Source organism: Macaca fascicularis, chromosome 6 (assembly GCF_037993035.2).
Source record: "Macaca fascicularis isolate 582-1 chromosome 6, T2T-MFA8v1.1".
NCBI lineage: Eukaryota > Metazoa > Chordata > Mammalia > Primates > Cercopithecidae > Macaca > Macaca fascicularis.
This window is the reverse complement of record NC_088380.1, coordinates 3,788,835-3,806,642: the sequence shown is the minus strand read 5'-3', so window position 1 is coordinate 3,806,642 and position 17,808 is coordinate 3,788,835. Positions and strand designations below refer to the sequence as shown.

At 44.0% G+C, this 17,808-nt stretch overlaps 2 long non-coding RNA genes across 2 annotated transcripts in view; one reads left to right on the top strand and one right to left on the bottom strand.

Annotated features, from left to right (window-relative positions):
• Nucleotides 1-17,808, top strand: part of LOC135971078 (uncharacterized) — a 117,823-nt gene that overhangs the window by 75,401 nt on the left and 24,614 nt on the right. The window lies entirely within an intron of this gene.
• On the bottom strand, nt 4,667-13,369 carry LOC123573913 (uncharacterized). The gene is made up of 3 exons (XR_006698627.2): nt 13,234-13,369; nt 12,412-12,494; nt 4,667-5,010 (listed from the first exon to the last, which is right to left on the bottom strand). It is a non-coding gene; the product is annotated as an uncharacterized lncRNA (long non-coding RNA).

Below are 17,808 nucleotides of genomic sequence, written 5' to 3'. Positions count from 1 at the left end.
GAAGTTTCATGTGCCTTTTAGAGAACTTTTATCACTCTCTTTCATGTCTCTGTTCTCCTTAATTTTTGTGATCATCTGAAGTATCTTTTTGCATCTGTTTTAATGTCCTTTTTCTTCTAGTTCCATCATATCTGTCATTTCTCAGTAGTTTTTGTGAATTAGCTATTATCCTAGTTAGTAGTCATGTTTCTCTCATTCTTTGTATGTCTGACAATTACTTATTGAGTGCCAAATATTTTTTTTTAGTTGATGTATTTTGTTGTAATCCTTTAGATATTGTTGCATTTGCTTCTGATGCACAGTTCAGTTATTTGAGTCCATTGGATCTTTTTGAGGCTTTGTTAAAGTGCTGTCAAGGTTTGCCTAGAGAAACTTTTGTTCTAATACTAAGTTAGTTTTAGTGCTAGATGATAACTTAAGAGGAGTCTATTCAGGTACCCTTTCCATTATAACCTTCTATTATAACCTATGCTGGTGAAAACACAAGCAGTTTTCAGCCCTGAATAAACTCTAAAAATGGTTTCACCGACTCTTTTTCAATTAATACCAAATGTATGCAGGTTTCTCTTTACCCTGGTTCCTCTGCACTGGCTCGGGCTGCATTGACCCCAGGGAAGAAAAGAGACAGTGCACGTTGAGTCACCTAGCAAGGACCCTTTGGTCTCTGGAATGAAGTTGTCTTAACCTTGGTGCATTCGTAGTTCTCAAGTATCTTTACAGAATGATTTTCCCATTTATCTTGTTATTTTTAGTTCTTACAGTGAAATGTTAGCTTTCATGACATACTAGAGTCAACCTGGAAAAGCGGAAGATTTCTTACAGACCCAAGTCTGTAGGGAAAACAAATGTATTAAATCCATAGATGTATGTCTATTAAATGTGCCATGCTCAACAAGGTAGATGGTTTATTAATTCTTGCAAAAGAACAGAGCTCATGAGGTGGCCACATATGAACTTGAAGGAGTCAAAGGTTCTACCTGTTAAAATATTAAGAGTGTACTGAAACATTAAGAATCTCCCCTCCAACTCTCTACCCAGCATCTCTGCACCTTGTCATTCACTTTGTGGGATGGGTTCAGGTCAATGTGGAAACTGACCAGAAATGTTCAAAAGAGCATAATACTTGGAAGAGATATAGAATTCTACAAGTATTCAAGTAAAAGGAAGAGGGGAAAAGCTTTATGAATAAATGAACTTGGGATACATTTGAGATAAGTAAAATACATGAATCAGGTGAGGAAACTGTACTTTAGATGGAAGAAACAGAATGAGCAAGCCATGGAGTCAAATGATAAGAAAGAAGATTTGGGCAGCAAAATGGAGATAAATTAAGACTTTATCTTAAGAAGTAAATTGTTATTCCTTTAGGAAAGGCCTTGGTGGCTGAAGGGAAGCATGAGTAGTTCTTTACTGGCAGATTTAAATGCTCTGAGGCAGAAACCATATGTAGGTTTGTCTATTACTAAATTCGTGGTGGAGTCTCAATTTATACAGATTAGTTCGATTTTAAACTCAGTGTGGTAGGTAAAATTGTGCACTGCTAAAACTACCTTTTAATAATCTCTCCATTAGTCCATTAAATATGATATATAGAAATACTGTCTCTTAAAAAACTCCAACATCACCAATTTTATTCCAGCCCTGTAACAGATTTCCATATTTGAGAACAAGATAAAGTCATTGGCTTATGGACAGGAGCCATATTATATAGAAAGTTCATATCTGTAATAAGCAGAGTAACTCGCTGTCAGCACTGAGGGAATTTAGTAGAGTTCACATATGTTAATTGCATGTAAGTTGTGGCTCCATTGGGATCTCATTAGGATGGATTGTGGTGGAAGATGCTGCAGGTAGTGTGATGACTGGGGAGGCTTTCTGACTTCCAGGGGAAGAGCACCTAAAATTTCACTTGTGGCCCATTTTGAAAGGCTTGACAAGTTATTTGGTTTGAGTGCTGAGAATGTCAATGGTGAGAAGAGGCAAAAAAAAAAAAAAATGACTTGCATGAGGGGAAGGCGACAGAGCATTCACTAGAATAGGAGGCTCAGTCATGCAGCTGCTTTATGTGCAGTGAGGGGAGGGGCGTTGTGTTGAAGATGCTATGGCCTATCCGGTTAGTGATGCTTGGTGGACAGAAAAATACAGGGCTGGACATAGGAATGGCTAGATCTCCAGACTGACAGCTGTCTGCACATGTCATGTTTGAAACTATGGCTTTGAGTAAGATTATACGGACTTAGCCAGAGATTAATAAATGGATTTATAGTTCAGAGAAGCCTTGGCATACCGGTCAGCGTTACTTTTCCCTAGTAGGGTCTTCTAAATTTCATTACGTAGACCTTGGAAGATATGACCCAAGCCATAATCTCATCTCATGCAGCAGTAGCTCTTGATCTGTTTGCCCTCAGTGAGTGCTCAGGTAGGGAGTAGTTGTGATTTGCTGGCCCTGATCTTACATGGTCTTCGTCACCCAAAGAGCTCCGCTGTGTCCCTGGAATGAGTACATCAGCATGTGGCCAAGGCCATCTCATAGGGCTGGTGACAAGTATTCATTCATTCATCAGACAAAAACTGATCACCTTGAAGACACCAGCCACATTCTGAAATATCAGACCCGAGAGACTGATCAACTTTCAACTTCAGCAAAAGGTGTTTGAGTTTGGCCCCTCTGGAGGACAAGTCATAATTCTGATTTTATTTAACTAGAATGGTAGAGAGAATAATGTGACATTTTATTTGCACAATGAGTACTTTCCAATATCCCATTGTATATGTAGTATATAATTCACTAAGATCCTAGTCATGCTTTTCCTAATTATTTATTTTTGGGGGGGAAAGTTATACAATTCATTTTTATAACATTTTAATGTAAAACTAACACCATATTGTGAGCAAGATGTCATAGTTTACATAATTCCCTTGGATTTATTGCTTGCAGTTCTATGTATTAATCATAACAATATCACACATTAGAAATTGCTTCTCTACCTTGCCCATTATATTTATAGAGAGGGTCATAATTACCAAAATATTCATTTTCAAAGTCTCTTGGTTTGCCTCCAGTCTCATTTATTATGGTTGCATTATTTCTGTAATGCTGTTTATTAGTTGGTGCCAATCAATATCATAATACATTTGCTGTGTTTCAGCCAAGTCATATAATAGATATAAAATTCTGTGAGTCACATCTTTTACTAGCCTGTCAGTTGCCTGAGAATGAAACTAATTGAAAAATTTCTCCGTATGCATTTAAAAGAGGCGTATATTTACTGTGACATGGGCAGAGGCACAGCTCAGATTTAGAAGAGAGAATGCTGCTAACATATAGCAGGCCTCATTTTTCTCACTGGTAAAATCAGGTTTGCCCATCTCAGGGTTTGTTAATCTAAGGTTTGCAGAGCCCGAATTTCCTTGGAGCCTTAGGGAGGTTCTGAGAACTTGGGACCCCTCTCCTCTCATGCCAACAAGAGCAGCTACACTTTTGTTTCATATATTGTATATGTGGATATAAGGATCCATGCATAATTTTGTTTGAATAAAAGTTTCCATGGGTCTAATATTATATGATTTCATGAAGCAAAATACTTAGATTCCTATGGAAGTGACAGAAATAATAGATCATGAGCCCGTGGAGCTCTTTGTGTGAATGCCTGGATATTTGGAGGCGCCTGAGGATGAGTGCAGGAAGGGGAATCTCGTTAAAATGAAGGAAGCTCACCTTCATGCATGTACTGAGCATTGCTTCCTGGAGAAATACAACGTGTTGAGACAATGTCCCTAGTGTCAAGGGTGGGGACACTGACAATGTTGACATTGGGGACATTATCTCAACAGGTTGTATTAAGGGAAAGGTTCAGGGCAGTTGAGGCAGGCACTCCAGACTGGGCCATGCTAGAAGGTTACCAAGGCACTAACCCTCTGGCTCACCGTCTTCTGGAAGTCACAGTGGCTAACTTACATTCACATTGGTTTCTACCCTACCACAGCCTGCAGAATTTTGTGTCCATAATTTTTATTTTATGTTTCTTGAACAATATCCACGAAAATATACCCAGGAAAGAAACATGAAAGGGATGTGGAGTGATAGGAATGGAGCTGATAGGAGCTAACCACACTCAAGATGACTTTGCGGCTCAGGTTCCCATAGGTAGGTGATACACACCTGGGCGGATGTTGTAACAGCAGTCTTTCAGAGCTGTGAGGTCAAGGTATGTCCAAACAGGATGGAATATTCCACATTCGTCCTGAAGCTGAAAATGTGGCTGTGTATGTGCAGCTAATATATCATGAAAGAGTGTGACCATAGTCAGAATGGTCTATGGAGTATGGAGATGTGAATTCTGCAGGGGTGTTCTATTGATCTACATCAGTCGAGCAAAAGTAGGAGATACTCTTTCTGAATGCAGGTAGATGTGTTGCACTGATTTTCAGGCTCCTTGAAACTATTAGTAGTGACCCTTTCCCAAGGCCACCACACTACACAACTCTGAGAAGCACCAGGCACATGGAAAACAAGAGGAAAGGTAACTCCTGAAGCTGGGTGGTGTGGCAGCCCTGAATCCTAATATTGAGTGGCCATCTCCCAGCTGTCTTTGGCTACCTCTGTCTAAACAGCTCAAGGGCGCATCAATAATCTACGTTTTCCTAACCGAGCACACTCCTTACTTCCCTATCCTCGCTTCCCTCTGACCCCCAGTCCCCTGTATGGTCTTCATCTTGATGGTGAAGCGTTGTCATCCCTTGGTCACCTCCATTGCATTTGCTTTCTTATTCCCTAAGCTCAGTCACCTACATGGCCAAGTGACACATCCTTCCCCTTTTGCTCTGTCAAGCTTCTGTAACTGGCATCCTTAACCTTTGGGACCTCATAGAATATTCTCAGCTGAGAAGCTCTCTGATGGCTTCCTCTGGCTTGGGGACTCTATTCCTTTAGATGAGAGCTGGGTAGAACATCGTCCCAGTCAACTTCTCAGAACTCAGTGTTGATTGCGGACCTTCATTCTTTCTTTCCTAGTGCATACAGGATAAAATTCAGACAGCTTAGTGCAAGGTGTTTCACTTTAAGATCCCCAAATGCTTACAAACTTACCTCCTGATTATTTCTGTGCAAGGACCCCATGCTTGTGACTCAAGGCCATGCTCCTTTCCTTCATGATTTTGCATTTGTTTTTCCACTGTCCTCTGGAAAGTCTGTTCTCCCATCTCCTCCCATCAAAGTTCTCACCATCAGTTCTACTATACGTGGGTACCTGGGCACCCTTCCTACAGTACCTCTGCGCCACACAACTCAGACTTCCTATACTGAAAGTTGGATTTGCCCTTTTCATTCTGAAAACACAGCCAGTTGTCATGTTTTTCCTTTTCGGAGCTGAAAACATAGGCAGACAGACTCAATTACCATAGGTTGGAGGTTGAATCAATCCACAGCATTTCAAGCTTCTGCTGGAGAATCCTGAATTATCCTTCTGAGGAAAATTACAAAATGAAAGGTTTTTTTAAATTGACATTTTATGACTCCAAGAACAGAGTGAGCAAATGCAGTGTTAAAGAGTTGGGTATATATAGCTATTTAGGGCTTGTCTTTTTAAATAAAATTTAAGAAACATGAAGCTTCCAAAGGTAGTCAACTGTTACCCAGACTGTCTTACTTCATCTGAGTACTATAACCTTCCACTTGAAGGCATGTAATGGTCACAGTGATTGGGCAATACTGTGTATCGTTTATTTCATATAATGTGTTTATTTGTAAGAAATGGAATTTGCTTGCTAATGTTGTATATGAACTCAGCAGCCTTCTGCTAATATAGTTCTAAGCAGTAGACAATATATTGCTAAGTTTATATGTTAAATATTGTAAAGGTGACAGATTCCTTTGTTGCTCTGAAAATGTGAGACTTTGATTTACCTTTCTCTTTTTAGGCATACTTTACCCAAAAATGTGACCCTAGCATATTCAACGCAAACAAACTGAAATCTATTATTTCTAGCATTTTCTCTAGACTAGAAGACAAAATATAATTAATTTATAGGTTGCTTTTCTAATTTATTAATCTCAACAATAATCCAAATTTATCTGAAGCCCATTTTCTATTTAGTATCATTTTGTTGTTGCTTTTTTTTCTTTTTCTTTTTCTTTTTCTTTTTCTTTTTCTTTTTCTTTTTTTTTTTTTTGAGATGGAGTCTCTTGTTGCCCAGCCTGGAGTGCAGTGGTACAACCTCAGCTCACTGCAATCTCTGCCTCTCAGACTCAAGCGATTGTCCTGCCTCAGCTTCCCCAGTAGCTGGGATTACAGGCACACATCACCACACCCAGCTAATTTTTTTAAAATGTATTTTTAATACAGACAGGGTTTCACCATGTTGTCCAGGCTGGTCTCGAACGCCTGATCTCAGGTGATCCACCCGCCTCTGCTTCCCAAAGTGCTGTGATTACAGGTGTGAGCTACCACATCTGGCCTGTTTTGTTTGTTTGTTTGTTTTGTTTTGTTTTGTTTTTTCTAACCAGTGTCTTTACATTTGGATCATTCACAGTGAAATTCCTCTTTTTTTTTCTTTCAGTAACGGCATCTCCAACCCTATTTCTCATGAACTGTGTTCCGTTAAACAGTTTCAGGAATAGTTTTCTCTCCTGTCTATCTAAAGACACGTGTTGAGTTTTCAGCCTTTTGTTTCCAAATTGAGTCACCGTGTCTCATTCCTATTTTTAATGCAAAACATCCTGTATCTATTTTTCAGGCTACTGCATGTGTCTCCCTCTTTTTAGCCTGTCTGTAGTGATGTTCTGTTAGCTTTGTGGTTGTGGAGTGTCTGTGTCTTTTCCACCTTAGGAGATCTCTCAGGGACGCTCCTTATAAAGTGTGGGCATGGGGTAGCTACCATATGTGTGAATAAATTTTTAAAAATACTGTACATAGTATGCAGACATGGCATTGACCACTTATTCCAAAGTCATGTGCATTAGCTTAGAAATTGTAAATTGTGTCAGATTGAACGTATGGTTGTCTATTTGGCCAAATGTCCTCATTATCTGATGAGGACTTCTTGTCTTGACATCTGGACGTTGGTGTCAGATGATTGTTTGGGAGCAGGCCTGTGCATGGTGGGATCCCTACTTTCGACCACTGGATGCCAGTAACATCTCCCTCTCCCAAAGGTGACCACTCAAAATAAATATCTCCAGACATTGTAAGATGTCCTTGTGGGGTGACTGTGTGTGGCAAAATCATTCCTGGCTGAGAAAACCATCCAAGAGTAGGTACTAATTAAGGATAGATGTCCAATGCCAACATAGAGAAAGAAGAACATGTAGAAATGAAAGGCATTTAGAGTCCAGCATATTGATGACTGTCAGAATACATTAAATACATCACATTATTCTGAGGCAAAACATTCTTTTTGAGTGATTTTGGTATGTGTCTGCTTAACAGCAGTTTCAAAGGAAAAGAGTTTTGCTTGAAGTGAGAATTTATCCAAAGGTGAAATAAGAAGATCACATCCAACATTCGTCCTAGAAATACTGAGAATTCTTTTGCTCTTGACAGTAGAGGGAGGGCCTTTTTTTCCTTCATTTAAAATTTTTTTTTTCACTTTTGGTCCATCAGGAATATCTCAGATTCAGAATAAAGTATTGGTATTCCACAGAAGACAAGGAAAAAGGCTCAATGCCCCAGCCCTTGGTTGCAAATATTGTGCAGAAAGATTTCCCTGAGTGCCAAGAAAGGGAAATTTTTTCCTTTTTAGCAAAAAGTGTAAAAACCTCAGTTAACTCACAGAAATAAAAAGGACACAGGGACTTGCCTGTCAATCAAAAACAGTTGCAAGAAATCAGGGATCCGTGGGCAGAACCGGTTTTAAATAACTCACTCTCTCCACTTGGCTCAGCCTCGTTCCCCTGAAAACAGAAGCCTGGCCAGGTCGTTAGCACCAGGCAGAAAGGACGGCGCCCAGCTCCCCGGAAGGGCGCTTGTGGTTCCCTGCACACAGCTGGTGATGCCCAGGGTTGCAGGGCATTGCTGGACCCACACAGGCACCCATGGTGCCTTCAATCTTCCTGCTTGTTGATGTCCACCTTTCTTCTAATCCTATACAAGGGGCAGAAAACCTGTTCTCGATCTGGTTTTGTTCAGATTCTGGGGTAAGGAAAAGATCATTGTACATACAGGCTGAGTAAGGTGGAAGGGAATTTTGAAATAAAGTGAAGTTTTTAAAGCTGGCACTGCTGGTCCTGGACACACGCCATGAAGTGGACAAACCCTTCCGTCTATGAGTGGCAGCTCTCAGCTCTGTCCTTAAACCATGTTGTTGGCCTCCATCCTAATGGATATTGTGAAGCATTTTTTCCCACTTCAAGGAGACTGCATTTATCACTTAGAAAGCAGAGCAACCTGGAGCCTAGTGAGCCTTCCTCCGCTTCATCAGATGCCCTTGATTTCACTTCCTCTGCTTTAGAACATTAATTACATGGCCCTCGGCATAGGGAGGGTTTGTAACCAAGATTCCTTTCTTGCCTATAAGCCACAGAATAGAGTCTCACCCACCGGAGATGGAGCCACGGAGAAGGCACAGCTGTGCCCTTCCAGAGCCTTTCCCGATATGGACTTGCTGATTATCTTCACGATGTTCTAAGACGCTGACCCCAGAGGGGCCGCCCGGATTTCGGATCTCAAGGAAAACTCTGAATATTCTTCAGTCTCTCACACCTGGCAAAGCGCGGGGAACCAAGCTCGCCTCCAGCTTGCCCACCAAATATCTTGGAGTCTCCAGCAAGACTATGCACTTCAGTTTCTTTGCCCATGCAGCATGGGGGAAGGTGACCCCCTTCCTCCCACGTGGACACTTTAGTGATGGTCAAATTCAGCAACATGTGCTTGTATGAAGTATGAAAGTCAGCCCTGAGCCATAATAGCCTCCCCCAAAGTAGTCACAGAGCTATCAAAATTCAGTGTTAGAAAAGCCAATCAAGCAAGCTGAACTCAAAGTTGTCCACCAGGAGATTCTAGAAAAGGATGGGCTTTCCTGGGCTGAGGCTCTGACTTGCCTTTATTCAAACATCATTCAGCAAACACTGATGACCCTATCCTATGTAGTGTGGAGGTCAGGGGAGCGATCCGAAAGACACAGCGTCCTACCATCAAAACACTGCGTGCATTCCCGTGGGGCCCCAGCAGAGCAAAGCCAGCTCACTGATGGGCATGACCCAGCCCAGGGAGACGTCCAGGTGGCAGAGGGAAGGCTGCACTTGACTCTCATTTGCCAACTAAGGATTTTTCCAAAGGGTTTAAACCCATCGCCTTCTCATTTGAGCTGACTCCTTTGTGGCATGTGGAAGGCACCTCCCAGGGCTCGCTCGGGAGGAAGGGGAGCTTGACAGCCTTCCTTGTGTCGCAGGCCTCCAGACTGACAAAGTCTGAAACGGGCACAGGCAGGGCCCCGACCAGTGCTCCAGAACTGATGTTCCTGGACGTGGCAAAGGTGCTGGCAGTCAGGAAAGAGTACCTGTGTGTTGGTGCTCGGAAGCAGTTCCTGAAGATCTCAGTCTTTGGCTGTCCCCAGCACACCTCCTGACACCGGGAATCTCCACACACCTGAGCCAGCTGCTGCCTTCCAGAACCCACCAGTTCAGGAGGCCCAATTCTCCTTCAAGAATAGTCTTCCTTACACATGGTGCACAGTAGTCTCCCCCAGTACATGGTCCATGGGTCAGAAATTACGTTGCTCCCTCCACGGCGGCTGGTGTGCTCGTTCACCCGCAGACTCGCTCACCTGGCAACCGTCCCTCCCCGTGGCTGGCTGGCTGTGGCTGGTGGCTGCTCCAGGGTGCCGCAGCACCGTTCCCGCTGTGCTGTAAGCCCACATGCCCTCCCACAGGATGCTCTGGTGGAGACACCACATTCTGGCTCCACGTTACACCGTGTGGCTTTCAGAGCTGCTAAGGCCTCTCTTCTAGAAGGCGCCATTGCACGTCCCCTCTCAAGTCTCCTCCCATCCTGCCAGGGGCTGGCAGGGGCCCTGCGTGTCCGGACAGCACTCCAGCACCGGATTGCCCTTCCGCATCTGACAACAATGCTCTGTGTGTTAGAAACCCAGCTTTTCTGTAGCCTCTGGGTACGAGTGACGGTAATTGCCAAGTCACAGAGGGAGTTGCCACAGAGCTGGAGGTGAAGCGTCTGACCCAGAGTCTCCTTGTGTGAGTGTGGACGTAGGAGGAGAAATCAGGTCCCTGAATTGGATTATCTTCCTAGAATAAGCATTCCTGTTAAGTTCTTCTCTCCGTCATTCTCCCTGCCTGCGGCTAGCCCCTTTCTGTCCTCTGAAATTGCTTCCTGTGTCTCCCACTTTTACTCTGTCTTGAATAGGAAAAAGAATACAGCAGGAATAGACTGGGTGTGTGCCTTATGCTGGCTTTGTTTGTAGTCTTAATTTTTCAGATCTTTGCTGTAGGTGCTGTAATGGGAAAGGCAAGCACTGCCTTCAGTGGATAACTATTATTAATTTAAAATCTACATGCTAAATGTGAGCAAGGAGAAGCCCAGGTCATTATCAAGATTCTAACACACACAGAAAAATGAGTTGGGCACCTGCCGGTTATAAATCCTCTCCTCTAAGAGATATTTGCAGCTGACTAAGATGATCCTGATGTAATGGAAGCATTTAATGTAGAAAATGTTGTTCTATTTCTCTTCTTGATAGCACCAGACAACCAGGGCGTTGAGGCGGGGGAGAAGAGCTAGAGAGGAAGGCTGCCCAAGAAAAGCAATATGTTTGCTACACTGATCAATAAGAAGATTAACTTACCCAAGTAGAAGATGTATCAATCTTATTATTGATCAGTTTAGCACACATATTGGTGTGCTGGTGTAGGGTTACAGAGCTGTCTGGGCAGCGCTTCATCAGGTCCTGAGTAGATAGCTATTCCTGGTGGCAACCGTGGGACCTCATGCTTGTGGTGCACACATCAATAGCAGAGGTCACCTGCCTTCTCTTCCCATTCAAGATGATCTCTGGAGAAGGGGACTGAGGGAGAGTGAGGTGGGATTGTGTCAGTGGGCAGCATGTACCGGATTCAAGGTTAATCAACAAGCTCTTGTTTAGTGAGGGACTCCCGGGACCCATATTCAAAAAAGATAATAGTAATACAAGCTTCTACGTGTTGCGTATTTGCTGAGAGCTCAGAGAAAATCATTTTAAGCATGAACATTTGTGACTCAGCGGTGATCATTGAATATACCCTATACCTGAGTGCTGAGAAGTAGACTCATGTTTATTTTCAGAAATAGCGGAAAAAAAAAAAAAGCTGACAGGTTTTATTCTTTAGAAATAGCTATGATTTAACTGTCTTTGGACAAATGGCAAATACTGTATTTCGAATCACAGATATGAAATAATTAAGAAGTTTTTGAGGTGATATTTCATGTAGCTTTTAAAATTATGTGTTCATTCAATAAATATTTACTGCACACAAAGTCTAAATCTTTTGGCTTGTGACAAGAGATCAATCCACTCTGTACTTGTAGTGCTAATCCACTTTGAGAATGAGTGAATGGAGCAGAATGAGATGACATCATTCCAGGAGCTAAAGAACTTCTTTCCCCCACCCTCAGCTACAACTCCAAGGAAAGGGCAAATCCTCAGATTAATTCTTCACAATTGTTATTATCTGCAACTTGAGTAATCATATTATAGAACTAAATTTCGTTCCTAGTTAATTCCACAATGGTTTGGCTCATTTCACCTCATTTCATAAAAGATAAATACTTGGCCCAAGATCCTTTGCTTCTTGTTTCCCTTCAAAACCTTAGAACTGAAGCTCATTCCAGAGGGACTCGGATACCATCCCATCCTAAGGTATTACAGACAGGATGAACGCACTGTGGTTCTTGCAGGGGGGAGATTGTGCTTACATACAAGGAAGACGAAGGTTGCCTCTTTCTCTGAGGAACTCTTGGTCCCTCTGGGGAATTCCCTTGGTCATCCAGGAGAAAAGAGTCCAGGGCTGCTGTGTGTGTTAGTGGCTGACATCCACCGTGTTAGTGTCAGTGTGTGTTAGTGGGTGATGTCCACCGTGCTAGCGTGAGTGTTAGGGGCGGTGTTGCGGAGGCCTCACCGGGTGAGGACAGAAGACAGGGGCCTGTGAGCGTGACTTTTTTATCTGGTATAATTTTACATGCTTAGGCAGAGAAAGTGAGAGGATCACCTACTAGTTAATTCATCCAAAAATATTTCTTGGATGCTAAATATTTTGCCAAGAATTGAGAGTGAAAGATGAAAATAGTTGTTCACTGCCTTCAAAAAAAAAAAGAAAAAAGGAGAGTCTAGAAGGGAAGGAGACCTGGGTGGCCATGTGCATTTAGAGGGGCGTCTTAGGGCATGGTGCTTCTTTCTGTCTGGGTGCAGGGGCCATCGTGCACTCACCTCGTGACAGTCTTCCTAGTGGGAAAGATTATTTCAGTGACCTCCATTAGTTGTGTCAAAGCAAGGCAGAAATCATCCTTGTTCTAGGAAAAGGGAACAAACAAATCCACCTCATGATGTGTCTGGTTTATGCTCCGAGCATCAACCAGAGCTTCCTGGTTGTCAGAGTGCCCCCAGATGAATTGCTGTCTGGGAGACCCCCTACTTTGCTTTTTCCAGAGGTAGTGAGAGATAGATTGGGCAATGGCTTGTCACCAGGCACAGTAAGCCTGGATTGGTTACCTAAAAAGAGTCACCTGTATGGATCCTTCTAAACCTAAGGGATTATAAGTCTGTTAAGTGATCAGTGAAAAAAAAAGTAAAATTGCATTCAAAAGTGTGTTTACCTTGTGGGTAACTAACGAAGCAGTGAAATCAATGGCTCCACAAAAGCCAGAGGTTTAGAAACAAGATCTCCAAAGCCGCTCCTCAATGAGATACCTGGACCTAACTAAACAAAATGTTTGTCTGCAGCTCAAAAGATTTATTTCTGTCATTCCTAAACAGTGAGACATCTCCAAACCTGCAGACAATTGCTCACGTGCTGTCAGCTGCCTCTCCAGGCTGTGAGGACGTCATCGCTGAACTGCCTCTCCTCTTACACTCCATTCCCCTTTGGGGTCAACATCACACATTTCTAGAATAGCTAACTGTGTTGAAGAGGATAGCTTTTGACCACAGAACTGAGTCTTTCTCTTTGCACAGAGCTAATTGGCCATAAGGGGCCTGAGTCTCTATCTTGCTCTCATTAGCACCAAATTTTAACTAAATGGCCCAGCTGACCCATGTCCAGAGCCAACTTCCTCATCAAATGGTAAGATGAAAGTCCTCTGCGGCACTTGTCATTCATTAGCATTTACATGGTGATGGTGGAGGCTCTGGAGGCTGTGGGTCTGAGGGGAACACACTGGAAAACTTCCTTCAAATTTGGCGTCCTGCATTTTTATGACGTGCCTGGGACGCCTGAATAGGACATTATATGGCAAGTAAGAAATAAACAATTGGAAGCCATTTGCCTGAGACAGTGCCTGAGTGAGAGTGTGCCCCAGCTCCAGGAAACCAAGCCGAGGGAGGATGATTAACGCTGGCCTCACACAGCCTGCTTAGGCTCAGAATGATTCATTTTTGGCCAATATTGTGGGCAGCCTAGATATGTCTAAAGAGCGCGAGGCCTACGGGATGCCGAGTGAAGTTTGCTGAATGTATTTGGAGGGATTGGCCATGGGACACAAAGGTCCTTCATTCCTGCATTCATTTATTCCTTCACTGGCTCACCGCTTCCTGGGCACAGGTGATGTGTAGAGGGTGAGCCGGGGCAGGGATGTGCAGGTGGGGGCCCGGGTTTCTGGGAGCCTGATCTCAAGGCTAATGCATAGCTATTGAGGGATGGCGCCGGGATCTCTGCGTTCTTCATCCCCTGCACAGTGTGTCTGGATGCCCTCAGCATTGTGATCCACATTGGCTCCTGCGAGTCTCTCCTGTGGACATAATTTCCAGGACTCTCCCTGCCTCACTGGTATAGTACCGAGAACACAGATGGACACATCGCGAGTGCTGAAGGGAGAGGAGGCTGGCAGTGGTTCTCACCACACTCTGGCTATACTCGAGCTAGCAAAGGCATGGGAATTAAGTTGTGACATATCTGTAAGTGTTCGCTGTCTGGAAAGAGAATAAATGGTAGAATTATAAACACTCAAAGGAGCCTGATGGACTGCCTTAGCCTGAGCTCCTTGGAGCGAGGCATGCAGTGGTTTGCAGGAGGAGCTGGGGAGGTGTCTTCGTGAAGAGGCAGGGTTGAGTAGGAGAAGAAGCTGGCATTGAATGCAGCTGCAGCTGAGGCCTCGGCGATCCTGGAGCTTCGATGATCCTCGGGCTTGACTGGAGGTTGTCATCAAGCCAGTGGCTATCCCCTGAGAAGGGGTGTGAACGTAGGCAAGTCAATTCTGTGAGCTTTTAGCAGGTAATATTTTCAACATCTGGGGGATGCTGCTCGACCCTGAGGTGGGGATCCAGGTGGAGAACCCCCATGTTCACCACAAGGATCACCCGGTCTGATACTCCATCCCCTCACGAGCCCCCGCTGTCATGCTTCTGACCGATGGTCACCCGGTTTCTGTTGGAAACTTCCGGGAATGATGGTCCTGCCTCCATGCAAATGAGTCTATTCTGTTTTAGCCGAATTATCAAGCTATCAGACATGTCTTTCTTTTATTGAGCTAAATATGTCTTTCTACAATTTTCACCCTTCACTGACACAGGTACAAGAGGATAAGACATCCGCTGGCCCTATCTGTGGTAGAATAAGTTCATTTCTCCTTTCTATTCATACCCTTTAAATAATCAATGCCAGTTACCATGTCCCTTTAGTAACTTTTTGTCTCTCAGCTAAGTAATAGCTACGGTAACATCAGAGCATAATCACAGGAGTGATTTAAAAGACTCAGGGAGAAAAGATCTCTGGAATAATCTTAGAATTTATTTAGTCTTTGGTGGGTTAAGAGTCAGTATGAATGGCTATGCTAGAGCAGGGCCCGTGTTCTGATGGCCAGAGCCGGGCGCAGGTGGTGGTACAGAATCCATCTCATGTGTCGTGGAGTGCCTGGCCCTGAAGGATAAAGTTTGGTGATGAGGGTGGACCATGATTTCTGCTCCAGAGCGTTACTTTCCAGATAATTGCCAGAAGTGAATCCAGTGACATTTTAGTCCTACCCACATTAGGCAATGCCACCTCCCCCCATGGCTTTGTATGGAATGCAATCGCCATCCTTTTTGTGGCTCACAAAAGCAGCTGGACATAATAACATTTCTGTCTGGGGACTTCCTTTTTTCTCTTTTTTTTTTTTTTTGAGATGGAGTCTCACCCTGTCACCCATCACCCAGGCTGGAGTACAATGGTGCTGTCTTGGCTCACTGCAACCTCTGCCCCCTGGGTTCAAGTGATTCTCATGCCTCAGCCTCTCGAGTAGCTGGGATTACAGGTGTGTGCCACCATTCCTGGCTAATTTTTGTGTTTTTAGGAGAGATGGGATTTCATCATGTTGGTCAGGCTGGTCTTGAACTCTTGACCTCAGGTGATCTGCCTGCCTTGGCCTCCCAAAGTACTGGGATTACAGACATGAGCTACCACACCTGACCTGTCTAGGGACTTTCTGTGATGCTGTGATGTAGACAGATACTCTGCGAGGGCAGAGTATGTTGCCTTCTTCCATGAAACTGAAAAATCCACAATACAAAAAACAGAATGGCAAAGTGTCCCTCACAGGTGGGTGTGAGTGGCTCTTCCTTTCAGGCTGTAGTTTATGTAGCTGCAGCTGGACGTGCCCACCTTGGACGGAATCACCTGGGGCGCCCCCATGCTCTCTGCAATGCACATGTGTAGAGCTGTCATCACGCATGAGAACTGGAAAGTCCGTCCTCAAGAGCTGTGTTTTCATGGAAAGATAGAAACGTAAAGAGCTTAACTGTCCTTGCTTTCATCATCTGTGCAAGGAGGAGACTGGAATCAATGATCTTCAGGTGTCTTTCACTTTAAGGATCTTGGAAATGATTTGAAATACACACACAAAAAAAACACATACACAAATACACACACAACACATACGTACACAAAAAACTCACAAACATATATATATGTGTGTGTGTGTGTGTCTATATATATATGTATACACATACACACATTTCATCGTTATCTACCTATCCATCTATCTGATTTAATCATAGGTTATGGCTGGGCACAGTGGCTCACACCCATAATTGCAATGCTTTAGGAGGCCAAGGCCAGAGGATCTCTTGAGGCCAGAAGTTTGAGGCTAGCCTGGGCAACATAAGGAGATGTCTATCTCTACAAAGAAAAGTAGCCCAGTGGCCCAGCATGATGAAAAGCACCCTTAGTGTCAGCTACTCGGGAGGCTGAGGCGGAAGGATTGCTTAGGCCCAGGAGTTTGAGGCTGCAGTGAGCTATGAACACATCACTGAACTCCAGCCTGGGTGATAGAGCAAGACTCCATCTCTCAAAAATAAATAAATATATATATATATATGTATGTATAAATATATATACACACACACACATATATATATAGTGATAAGAAGTATTAAATAGGAAAAAAAACCAAAACACCTTGACCATACTATCTTTAAGTCCAAAATTAATACAATGTAATTAGTCAAGCAATTATGTCTGGATGTGTAAATAGCAGTTTTGCTTTTGGGAGGTGTACTTTCCTCCTGGTCACCCGCCTTGTTCTTCATACTGACTGTCTCCCATCTGTGAAGCCCGCAGTAGAACCATTCTCATTTCTACTTTACAGACTCCAAGGAAAGGGATCTGAGTGTCCTGTTTTGGTCACATACCCAGCCAGGCCTGGAGATCAAATCGTTGAGGGAGGGCATTAGCCCAGCCTGGGCCAGGTATCCACCTGAAGCCATCAGCAGTGGCAGGGGCGTGCTGGACAATGGCTGTTCTTCTGGGTGGGATGCCTGGGAGGGCAGGGGTCACCGTGGAGTTCAGCTGGCTGTACTGGGGGTTAAAATACAGAGACATCTGTGTACTGACGGGTAAATAGAAGTTGCCGTGAGTGCCCAGATGCCACAACTTAGCCAGCCGGGCCTTTGAGATCCCTGACACCTCCTCCCATCTAGCCCCTAAAAGGATGACAGATGGGATTGCAGGGTACTCCAGGCCCCTGCTCAGACACCAAGGCATGCCCCTTTGGGTCCCTTTGGTTGGTGAGTAGCCACTGTGTAAGACCGTTCAGTGTTTTGTTACTGCTAACCCTGGAATAGGGATGTTGTAGGGAGAGGGGGCTTGGGTGGCAGGAATGCTATGAGTTCTCAGAAAAGCAGAGAGGTCAGAGCTGCAGACAAAACTCCGTTTCCAGTACAGTCCTGTGGGTTTGACCCTTGCAGCGGGACTTCCACCAAGCATTTTGTGTTTCTAAGCCTCTGCTTCCTTATGTCTACAAGGGGTAAAATTCCATTCAGCCCTGTGGTGTGTAAAGTGCTTGGTATACAGTAACCCAAAATAAGTGATCATAATAGGCATATGGGTTTTAGAATCATCATCTTCCTAAAAAAATGCACCTGGCAGGAGGCTGAGATGCTAGAATGTGATGCTGCACTCACAAGGCCCAGAACCGAGGGTGTGGTTTGAAGAGGATTGGAGCCCTTGCCCGCTGCTCCCACTGCAAGCCCCATGGAGCAACCGGAGAACCTGTGATGGGGTGAAAATGGTAGAACCAGCTGAGGAGACCTATTCTGTCAGCATGGCACTAGTATGGGTGACTACAAGTACAGTCCATTTTTGGATGGCAACTTCCCAAAATCTCGTCCATGTAGGGTAGGAGTTACCAGCCAAGG